Raw genomic sequence first — 10,359 nt, forward strand, 5'->3', positions numbered from 1 at the left:
TTGTTAAAGCGAATTATACAATTTGAGCATTCCATTCACATAACTGTCTAGTTTGGAGTAATTCATCTATTGGTGCACGTGGCATATGCATGAATTATACCACCACGTGGTCTATAATTCATTTATCATCCAACTACCCACGGAACTAGACAGTTATTTCTTATGGTAACATCTTCTAATAAAGTTATTTTTGTAATGGTGTCGTAAAGTATTTCTCCCTCTTCATTCCCCACCCACCCCCTAGTCATATTACATCCCATCCACCCCTAATCATATTATACCCCACCCACCCCTAATCATATTATACCCCACCCACCCCCTAGTCATATTACACCCCACCCACCCCTGATCATATTATACCCCACCCACTCCTAGTCATATTACACCTCACCCACCCCTAGTCATATAATACCCCACCCACCCCTAGTCATATTATACCCCACCCACGCCTAGTCATATTACACCCCACCCACCCCTAGTCATACTACACCTCACCCACCCCTATCATATTATACATTATACCCCACCCTCCCCTAATCATATTATACCCCACCCACCCCTTAGTCATATTACATCCATCCCACCCCTAGTCATATAATACCCCACCCACCCCCTAGTCATATTACACGCCACCCACCCCTAGTCATAGTATACACCACCCATCCCCTAGTCATATTAAACTTCGGTATATATATGTTCTATGTCAATGAGCCAAATTCTACGCTTCAATGAACTGCTCAATGTCCAATAGCAAAGACCATTAAAGTTTATGTACTGCATTTTCATTCTATGACTACCACGCCCTGAAGCATCAATAGTTAGCCCCTCCCCCCCCCCCCCCCCCCCCCCCCGAAATATCAGTAACTGCCCCCTCCCCCTTAAAAAGTAACCAGATCCCAATAAGCATCAATAACTAGCCCTCACACTATGAAGAATCGGTAACTAGCCTCCCCCTAAACCATCAGCAACTATCCCCCCCCCCCCTAATCATCAGTAACTAAACCCCGAAAGCATGAATAACTAGCCTCTTGGAATCATCAGCAACTACCCCCCCCCCCCCTCCCCCCGAATTAACTACATGCAAACCCCTAAAACATCAGTACCACCCCCTAGCATCAGTAACTACCCCATGAAGCATCAGTAACTACCCCCCCCCCCTTCCTGAAGCATCAATAACTAACCTCCCTGAAGAATCAGTAACTAGACTCCTTGAAGCAATAGCAACTACCCCCCCCCCCCCCTTCCGAAGCATCAGTAAATAGAGTATGGGCCATGAACTCGAATCTACAATACACACTCCTTATATTATATAGTACTTTGTCACAATGCGCATGTGAAGCGGATGATTCTATTATAGATAAAAAGTATCGAAAGTCTTTTACCTCGATAGCTCTGCCTTAGTGCCTGAACCCCAGCTAGGCGCAGCGGTATGAAAATTCACACTTATGGTCGTCATGCTATTCAGGCACGTAGAACCAGGTTCCCTCCACTTTTTGACAACGTTCATTTTAAAAAATATTTTTATACATAGTTTGCATGCAAAACATATAAGATATATTTGGTGACTGCTCCCCCCACCCTCCCCCATACACTTTTTATAGTAGTATCAAATGATAAGAATGTAGGACTGAACTGATTAATGGACCACATGTATATATCTCATGTAGTAAAAGGGACCCCCCCCCCCCCCTGAAGACTAGGTTCAGAGTGTTTATAGGTTTATAGATATATTGTTTTCTATTGCCTATCACCCTTATATACATTTGTAGGGATGGCAGGCAATGGAAAAATTGTACAATTTAGCATTTTGACAAAATGCATGTGTTAGATTCTCTCTCTCTCTCTCTCTCTCTCTCTCTCTCTCTGTGTGTGTGTGTGTGTGTTTTGTTTGTTTTCATTTCCTTGTCAAGAATTTTTAGACAACTTCTTCTTCGCCTGAACCCTTCCACTTTGAAAAACGATACTACGTGCTGCTTTTCATAACTATGCGTAAAGTATTTGCAGTAAGGAAGACGATTAAAAACAATTTAATTTTTTTTTAAAGGTTTTTGACCCCCACCCCCTGCCCAGTTTTGGTGAATGTCTCCTTGGTTAGTACAACTATACACTGAGTAAAAAAAGATTTTAAAAGATCTCATAATGTAAGGTTTTTACGCAGGGGTTATATAAATTCCATACTTTTAGTGATAGTTTTTCTCCGCACTCTTACTATGTACCCAGTTTCGTTGTTTGATCGCCAATAATCAAGTAGATACGATAAAAAAAAAAGACATACCAAATTTTCACTACATGTATATGAGAATAACGCAGTCGCGATCCAGGATCCCCCCCCCAAATAAAAAAAAAACAGGGGGGGGGGATGCTCATGTGAAAGTCAAATATTAGCCAAAATACTCAACCCTTTGGGGTGCCAAATCTGGAGTTTTACTCACATTATTTTGTAAATTTGTGGCGGAGAGAGAAGGGGAGGGGGTCTCTACATCCACCACTGTAACGTCCGTCTTATCACCAGATACCCTGACCCAGTCACTGTCTTGGTTTATTCTCTTCTTGTTAGATGTATCACTGTATCTCAGCATGGCTGTTTAATGTTTAAAAAAAAAAAAAAAAAAAAAAAAAAAAAAAAAAAAAAAAAATTAAGAAGATTTTTTCTTCTTCAAAAAATGCATTCTAACTATAAGAACAATTAGCGTACCCTAGTATCAAAACCCCTGACATAAGCAGTGGCCAGGATTTCAAGTATTGGCCAAAATACTCAACCATTATGGGTCCCAAATTTTTAGTTTTACATGTATTATTGTGGCGAAAAAAAAGGGCGGGCTCTAAATCCGCCACATCTGGGAGCATATAATTCACAATTTGGTAGAGACATTCTTGGTCATCATATCTATAATGCACATTGTTTGTGACATGTTTTATGGAGCGCCAAATTAACATAAACTCAAATAATTGAAGATATCTTCAATTATTTGAAGATATCATCAATTCATTTGATGCTCGCAACAATTGGATTAAAGATCTCTTCAAATAATTAATGATATCTTCAATTCTGAATTATTGCGCGCATTAATTGAATTGATGATAGCATTAATTCTTCAACTGAATTGATGCGCACTTCAATTGAATTAATGATCTCTTCAAATGAATTAATGATATCAACAATTGAATTGATGCGCGCTACAATTCAATTGAAGAGAGCAATAATTGATATAATGCGCGCATTAAATCAATTGATGAGAGCAATATTTGAATTGATGCGCGCATTAATTCATTTGATGAGAGCAATAATTGATTTAATGCGCGCATTAATTCAATTATTGCTCTCTTCAATTGAATTAATGATATCTTTAATTCATTTGAAGAGAGCAATAATTCTTTTAGAGAGAGCAAACTATATAATTAAAGATATCTTCAATTCAACATATCCACAATTGAATTAATGATATATTTAATTTAATTGTTGCTCTCTTTAAAAGAATTGATGCGCGCATTAATTCCTTATACAAAAGCATTGTAAATGATTTAAAGATATCTTCAATTGAATTAAAGAGATCATCAAATTATTTAAACCGAGCTCTAAATTAATTATTGCGAGCAATATTTCTACTAAATTGATGCTCTCATCAAATGAATTGAAGAGAGCAATAATTGAATTAATGCACGCATCAAATCTAGTATTGCTCTCATTAATTGAATTGATGCGCGCATTAATTCAATTGATGAGAGCAATAATTGATTTAATGCGAGCATTAATTCAATTAAAGAGAGCAACAATTGAATTGATGATATCTACAAATAATTAAAGATATCTTCAATTATTTGAGTTTATGTTAATTTGGCGCTCCATAATGTTTTGAGTAAAGAAGGTTAAAAAAAAAACAACATTGTATGACTATGTAAAGTTTTGACTTTTGACCCCACCAATCGGGTTCCAAGGGAGCACTAATCACGGAATTCAGAAATCGTCCTGTCAGAAATTTAAATCACGACAAACAACCGCCAATCGCAATAGGTCACGTGAGTGATGCAGGTGATCTAATAAAAGATGTCCCAATTTGGGTTATTTACCATTCAAAAGGTGTAAAAATGAATAAATAGATAAATAATGTTTTCTATAGCTATTTTGTGTGTGAGGTGTATTTTGCTACAACCAATGGACCGTTTGAGAACAGTATCAGGCGTGGACCCTCGCTCTGAAAGAGATAAAGATCCGCGCATGAATACACGTGTCGCATGCAGGTGCTCTACGTACTATTTGTAAAGGTATGATTAACTCCTCCTTGACAGACTCCGGAGTGATGTGTAGACGTGTGTTACATTGTACATGCCTGATCTGTAGTACCGACCAATAAAAAATCCATAGCACTAACGTGTACTGTACAGGCATTCAGAAACTCACGACTAATGTTAGTATTCAAGACTTATATTAGTAGTCAAAACTTATGTTAGTATTCAAGACATATATTAGTAGTAAAGACTTATGTTAGTATCAAAGGACTTATGTTAGTATACATATGTACTAATGATGGTGTTCAAAACTAATGTAAGTATTCCAAACTAATGTCAGTATTCAAGAATTATGGTACATGTAATATTCCAAACTAATGTTAGTATTCAAGACTATATATCAGTATCTAAGACTAACGTTAGTTGTCAAAACTTATGTTAGTGTCATAGGACTTATATTAGTATACCAATGACAGTGTTCAAAACTAATATAAGTATTCCAAACTAATGTTAGTATTCAAGAATTATGTAAGTATTCAAGACTTATGTAAGTATTCAAGACTTATATACATGTAAGTATTCAAGACTTATGTTGGTATTCAAAACTGATGCTAGTATTAAAGACTTATGTTTGAACTGTCATCCTTCACAATAAGCGGGGATCGAACAATCACAACTACGTGTATTAATTAGAACATGTACACACGTGATCATTAACCCAAATGATCAAAGTTGTTAATAATTTGAATCTATTCTAGAGTTCATCTGGAGCTCCCCACACCTGTATAAATCGCATCGCGTGGTGGAAAAAAGAAAACTGGAGTCATTTAGCATATGGTGTCTGTTTCCCTTTCCCACCCGCCTCATTACAAATCTTTTAGATTTTTCAATCCTTCATATTTTTTCTATTTAAAAAAAATAGTCAACATATGGCGCACACGTGTTTTGGCAAAGCTAGATATTCGTTCATGGATAGGTAATTTGTTCTTCGATAGGTTAACATAACGATTTAGTACACCGAAGAAAGCACACACAGAAGTGTGAAAAACGGGAAACAAACCGCCGTCTTAATTTTTTTCTTTGGAGAAAATCTCGCTTAAATCACCCTGACAGAAGAGTCCCTGTCACTCTGAGAAGTCTGGTGTCAATACGTTACATATAAAACCTGCTTTATCACTGAGTCAATACGCGGACGAGAAGAGGACATGTCATTTTGATACAACCATCACGGCGACACCTCAGAACCCCCGTGTGCGCAAACAAAACCGGAACACCTGAAGGAATTAAAAATCAAACCATTTATTAAACCTCAAACGTGCCTGGCAGCATTTTTTCTCATCATGTGTTTTCTACAATCACCTATAAAAACTATATACCTCTATTTCCAAACTACAAGGAAGGAAGACCAAATATCTAGAGAAGACGAGGTGCAAGGAAAAACAGGAGAACTGTCTTATCTAAGGGGGGGGGGGGATACACATTCATTTAGAAAATCTACCTATGCACCTTTCAAACATTAAGAATTATGGCGGTATTTATCACGGGGGCAAATAAACCCGTCATATTGATCTCGGCTATAAGCCGTTTGGGCGACAATTGTCGGAATACGTTGGTACCTGAGGTGTTGCAACATAGTGAAGGGTCATGTACAAAGTGGCCAGGGTTTCTGAAAAACAAATAAAACTTAAAATGAGATCATTAAACAGGGCTATGGTTTAAAAAACATTTTCTTGAACCGTTTTAAGCATTTTTGTTCCTGTATCGTTCCATTTCCCAAAACATTCCTCATACCTAGCACTGTGTGTGTTTTGTCATAGTGAAACAGACCACAGAACAATCTCTTTCACGTCGTGTAGATTACAGTATTATTCATGGTTATCATACATGTGTAAAGTTACATATTTTTACATATTCATTAATAAATTAGAAAAATGGAATGCAAATAACAAGGTCATACTATATTTAGCGTATATGAAATGTTTATTTCACCAATTAAGGGCCCTCGGGGTCATGTATAGTTTTTAAACAATAAACTAGCAAAGAGTTAAATAAGAATCATTCAGATGCCCTATAATAATGTCAGAGTTCACAGTGCTGTTTAACACAGTGATACAAGTGTGATACTTGACTTCAGACAAAATTGTAATTAACACAATGAAATATACAATAATAAATAACCAAACTGCTTCACATATCGAAGGACAGTGCCAGTTTCAGAAAGAGTGGATGGTGTTATGTGAATAGTATGTAAAAATTATAATCAATATCAATATAAGAGTTTAGTACCTACGGCTACATGTACATGCAGAATCCAAATGATCCGAATATTTCATGTCTTAAGCAAGTACATTTTTTTGTAGGCTAGAATTAATTATTGTGTTTAAGTAAAATTATTTGTACCATATGAATTAACAAAGGTTAAGATAGTATGTGTATATGCGACCAGTCGCCAGCTTAGAAGAACAAATGGAACATTTGCTTCTGTTTAAGGTCATTGGTTCGATTCCCATTCTGGCACAGTTGATATATACTTCCGGGGTCTGGTGTCGCACATTTGTCACCTTGGAGAAAGATAATGATCGGAGAATTATATATATATAAAAACCACTCAAATTTTAATTAACTCCTGACTTTAAGAATCAGACAACACCATGCGAAATATCGTCAACGTCGTTTTCACTGGGAGTGGAATAAATTTACAATTTTGTGTTATTTCCCTCCAATTCCTATTTATGAATTTTTAAGATGAAAATTATTTTTTATGTGTGCCCAGGTGCATTAATGTAATTTTAGTTTATGCAAGCAGACAGGTGATATAAAATAAATGAGAAAATCATTAATGTATTCGCCCTACATACATGTATTACATTCATGGGAAATCATATTCTATCGCATTTATTCTGAATATCACCTTTAATAGACATAGATAATGCATGCGCGGATCCATAGAGGAAATTATGCTGGCCCTCATAGAGATATACATGTATATCACGATCACAACATACATATTTGTAACTGCATACATGTGTACATACATTTGCATAAACTAAATAATGATAATAGTAAATTGTATATTCTTGAATGGGTTGGATGCAAAAATTATATCAGGATTGACCTCTCAGAAAAAATATCTGGATTCGCTCCTGGAGACTGTATAGTAGAGGAAAACCACTTCTGGGGTCGTCTTCATCGCTGATGATAAAGGGCGCTTTACGGACTGGACGATGGTGGGAAGCGGTTTACAACTCACAATTATGATAACTTAAACTAGTTCTAATTGTAACGGGGACCGTTACAGATGTTCCCCAAACCTCCCCCAATTAAAAAGTGATGTCCTTGTGAATCTATAGGAAAAAATCATTTTATTTTAGCCTTTAATTACATGTAGTACGTTCAATATGGTCATTTCAGTACGAAGGAATGAAAGAAAGCGTTGCACGTGCATACACGCGCACGTGTGTATGATTCCGAATTTTTGTTGATGTCGTTCAACAGGCATTTGTATCATATACCCACAGTATGAATTTCATAACGTTTCCACCAAATATAAGGAAGTTATAGCGATTTTAAAATCGTCCAATCAGAAATCAGCACACGTGCATGCACGTGCTGAGCAGTAATTCTAACCACAGCAATTTGTAAGGAGTACCAAGATACATCTAAACCCCTAATATGAATAGAATTTGATGAAAAACAAAAACGTTATCGTCCTTTAAAAATTGAACATTTAAAAAACGTTGCACGCGCATGCGCGTGTGCGTTGGCATTTTTTGTTACACCAACATATAGATACACATATTGTCTACATATGCTGTGAATATCATCTCATTCGCTTCATAAATAAGATAGTTACAAACGTTTTAGCATTATCCAATCAAAATGAAGCGCACGTGCATGCGCGTGCAAATTGGTAATTTTGACCATGTAAATCAGTTAAGGGTCTCAATATCTACCTATGATATGAATTTCAAGCCATTTCAATGAACAACAAAAAAGTTAGACTGATTCCAAAGTTAGCGTACAAATTTTGTAATGCTCGTGCACGCGCATGCGTGCGCGTGCTGGCAAAATAACTATTATTTTTCATATGTACAAATGATATACTATCATCCTATTTAGGTTTTATATCGCTTCCTTCAATATTCTGATTTTCCATTTTTTGTACCAAAATTGCAATGCACGTACGCGCGCGTGCATGCACGTGCAAACAAAATGACTATCACTATGCACATCTACAAACGCTATACTATCATCCTGGAAAGTTTCATATCGATCCCTTTTGTAGTTTCTGAGAACACTACCGGACAAAAAAGTACCGGAGAAAAAGAATAATAACTAGAAACTCATTACTAGTAATGAGTAGGTCTTCCGTTAGACCACTTCCGGTAAAGAGTTTTCTGTTCCTACGAAAACTATTTAAATATATCAGAAAATGTGCCTTAACAATGAATGAGAAATGTATTATCGAATTTTTTACTCATTTCTCGTAACTTCCAGTGATGACCGGAAGTACTTTTATGATGCGTTTTCCTATAAATGACAGCGACTCTTTACTGTCTATATTCCCTGAAAATTTCACGTCTCTATCTGAAAGAGTTCTCAACAAAAAGAAGTAGACTAAAGAAAGAAAAAGTAGTAGGTTACTACCGACCGGAAGTCAATTTTGAAAAACAAAATGATCCAAACTCTAGAAGTTGATACTTTTATTATGACATGTGAAAATCATATGAAAGACTTCAAATATACGTGAGATTTATGGTGACAAAGAGATGAAAAGTAAAAAGGTATTTTATCAAGAAACCGGAAGTAGTTGTTTTGACTACCGACGGAGTCAATATTCTTTTGACCGGAAGTGAATTTTGACACTTTCAAAGAGATTTAATAAACTAGTATAGGTTTCAATTTAAAAGAAAAAGTTTGAAATTTGCGATTCTTTCAATCACTTCCGGTGACGACAGGAAGTGACGGTCGACATGTTCAACCCTCTACTGCACGCCTGCAAACGAAGATTGATCATCCCTGAATAATTGATGAACCTATATTTTACCTTTTCCAAGAAAAATGCTAGAGAAAATTCCTTTTGAGAAACAGAAAATCGGCCATATTATCCGACCGGAAGTGAATTTTGTAAAAACAAAAATAATTATAGCAAGGTCATTTCATAAGACATTTTTCTTGAAAATTTTAAGAAAATATGTCCAACCATCTCTAAGAAATCACTCGAAGAAATCGGAAAATCGACAATTTTTCAAATGCTTCCGGTATAGACCGGAAGTGACGGACAAAAAAAAATTGAATATATGTGTACAATGGACTAATGTTAGTTGATCAACTCTACAAGTTTCAAGCGTCTATCTATCTTCATTATTGAGAAACTGAAAAAACAAGGTTTGAATATGTCCACCCCATATCTCACGACCGGAAGTGAGATTTACAAAAATATTTCAATTTACTCTAGACATTTATAGTGTCTATAACATATGTAAAATTCATATCAGTAACTTCTTTTATGACCGAGATTTATGGCACTGAAAAATGAGAGAATGAATAGTCTTTCTTTGATATAACCGGACGTTGGAGATTCAACTTCCGGTGGGGTTAACATTTTTTTAAATTAGAACGAGACCTAGTAAACCGATGTAGGTTTCAATTTGAAAGAAAAAAGTTTGAAATTTATGATTATTTAATCACTTCCGGTGATGACCGGAAGTGACAGACGACATTCTTAACCCCCTACTACACGCCTACAAAGTGAGATCTATTAACTCTGAAAATTTGTTGACTCTATCTTTTACTGTTTCTGAGAAAAACGCTAGACAACGAAAACAGCTAATAAGCCGTATTTGCCGACCGGAAGTGAATTTTACAAAAATATTTGACGTTCCTGTAGACATTTATAGTGACTATAATATATGTAAAACTCAACTCATTAACTAGTTTCATGACTGAGATTTATTGCACTGAAAAATGAGAGAATGAATAGCCTTTCTTTGATATAACCGGAAGTTGGAGATTCCACTTCCGGTGGGGTCAACATTTTTTGAGAATTAGTTCGAGATATAGTAAACCGAAATAGGTTTCAATTTGAAAGAAAAAAGTTTGAAATTTATGATTCTTTTAATCACTTCCGGT

This window comes from Ostrea edulis, chromosome 7 (assembly GCF_947568905.1).
Source record: "Ostrea edulis chromosome 7, xbOstEdul1.1, whole genome shotgun sequence".
Taxonomy (NCBI): Eukaryota; Metazoa; Mollusca; class Bivalvia; order Ostreida; family Ostreidae; genus Ostrea; species Ostrea edulis.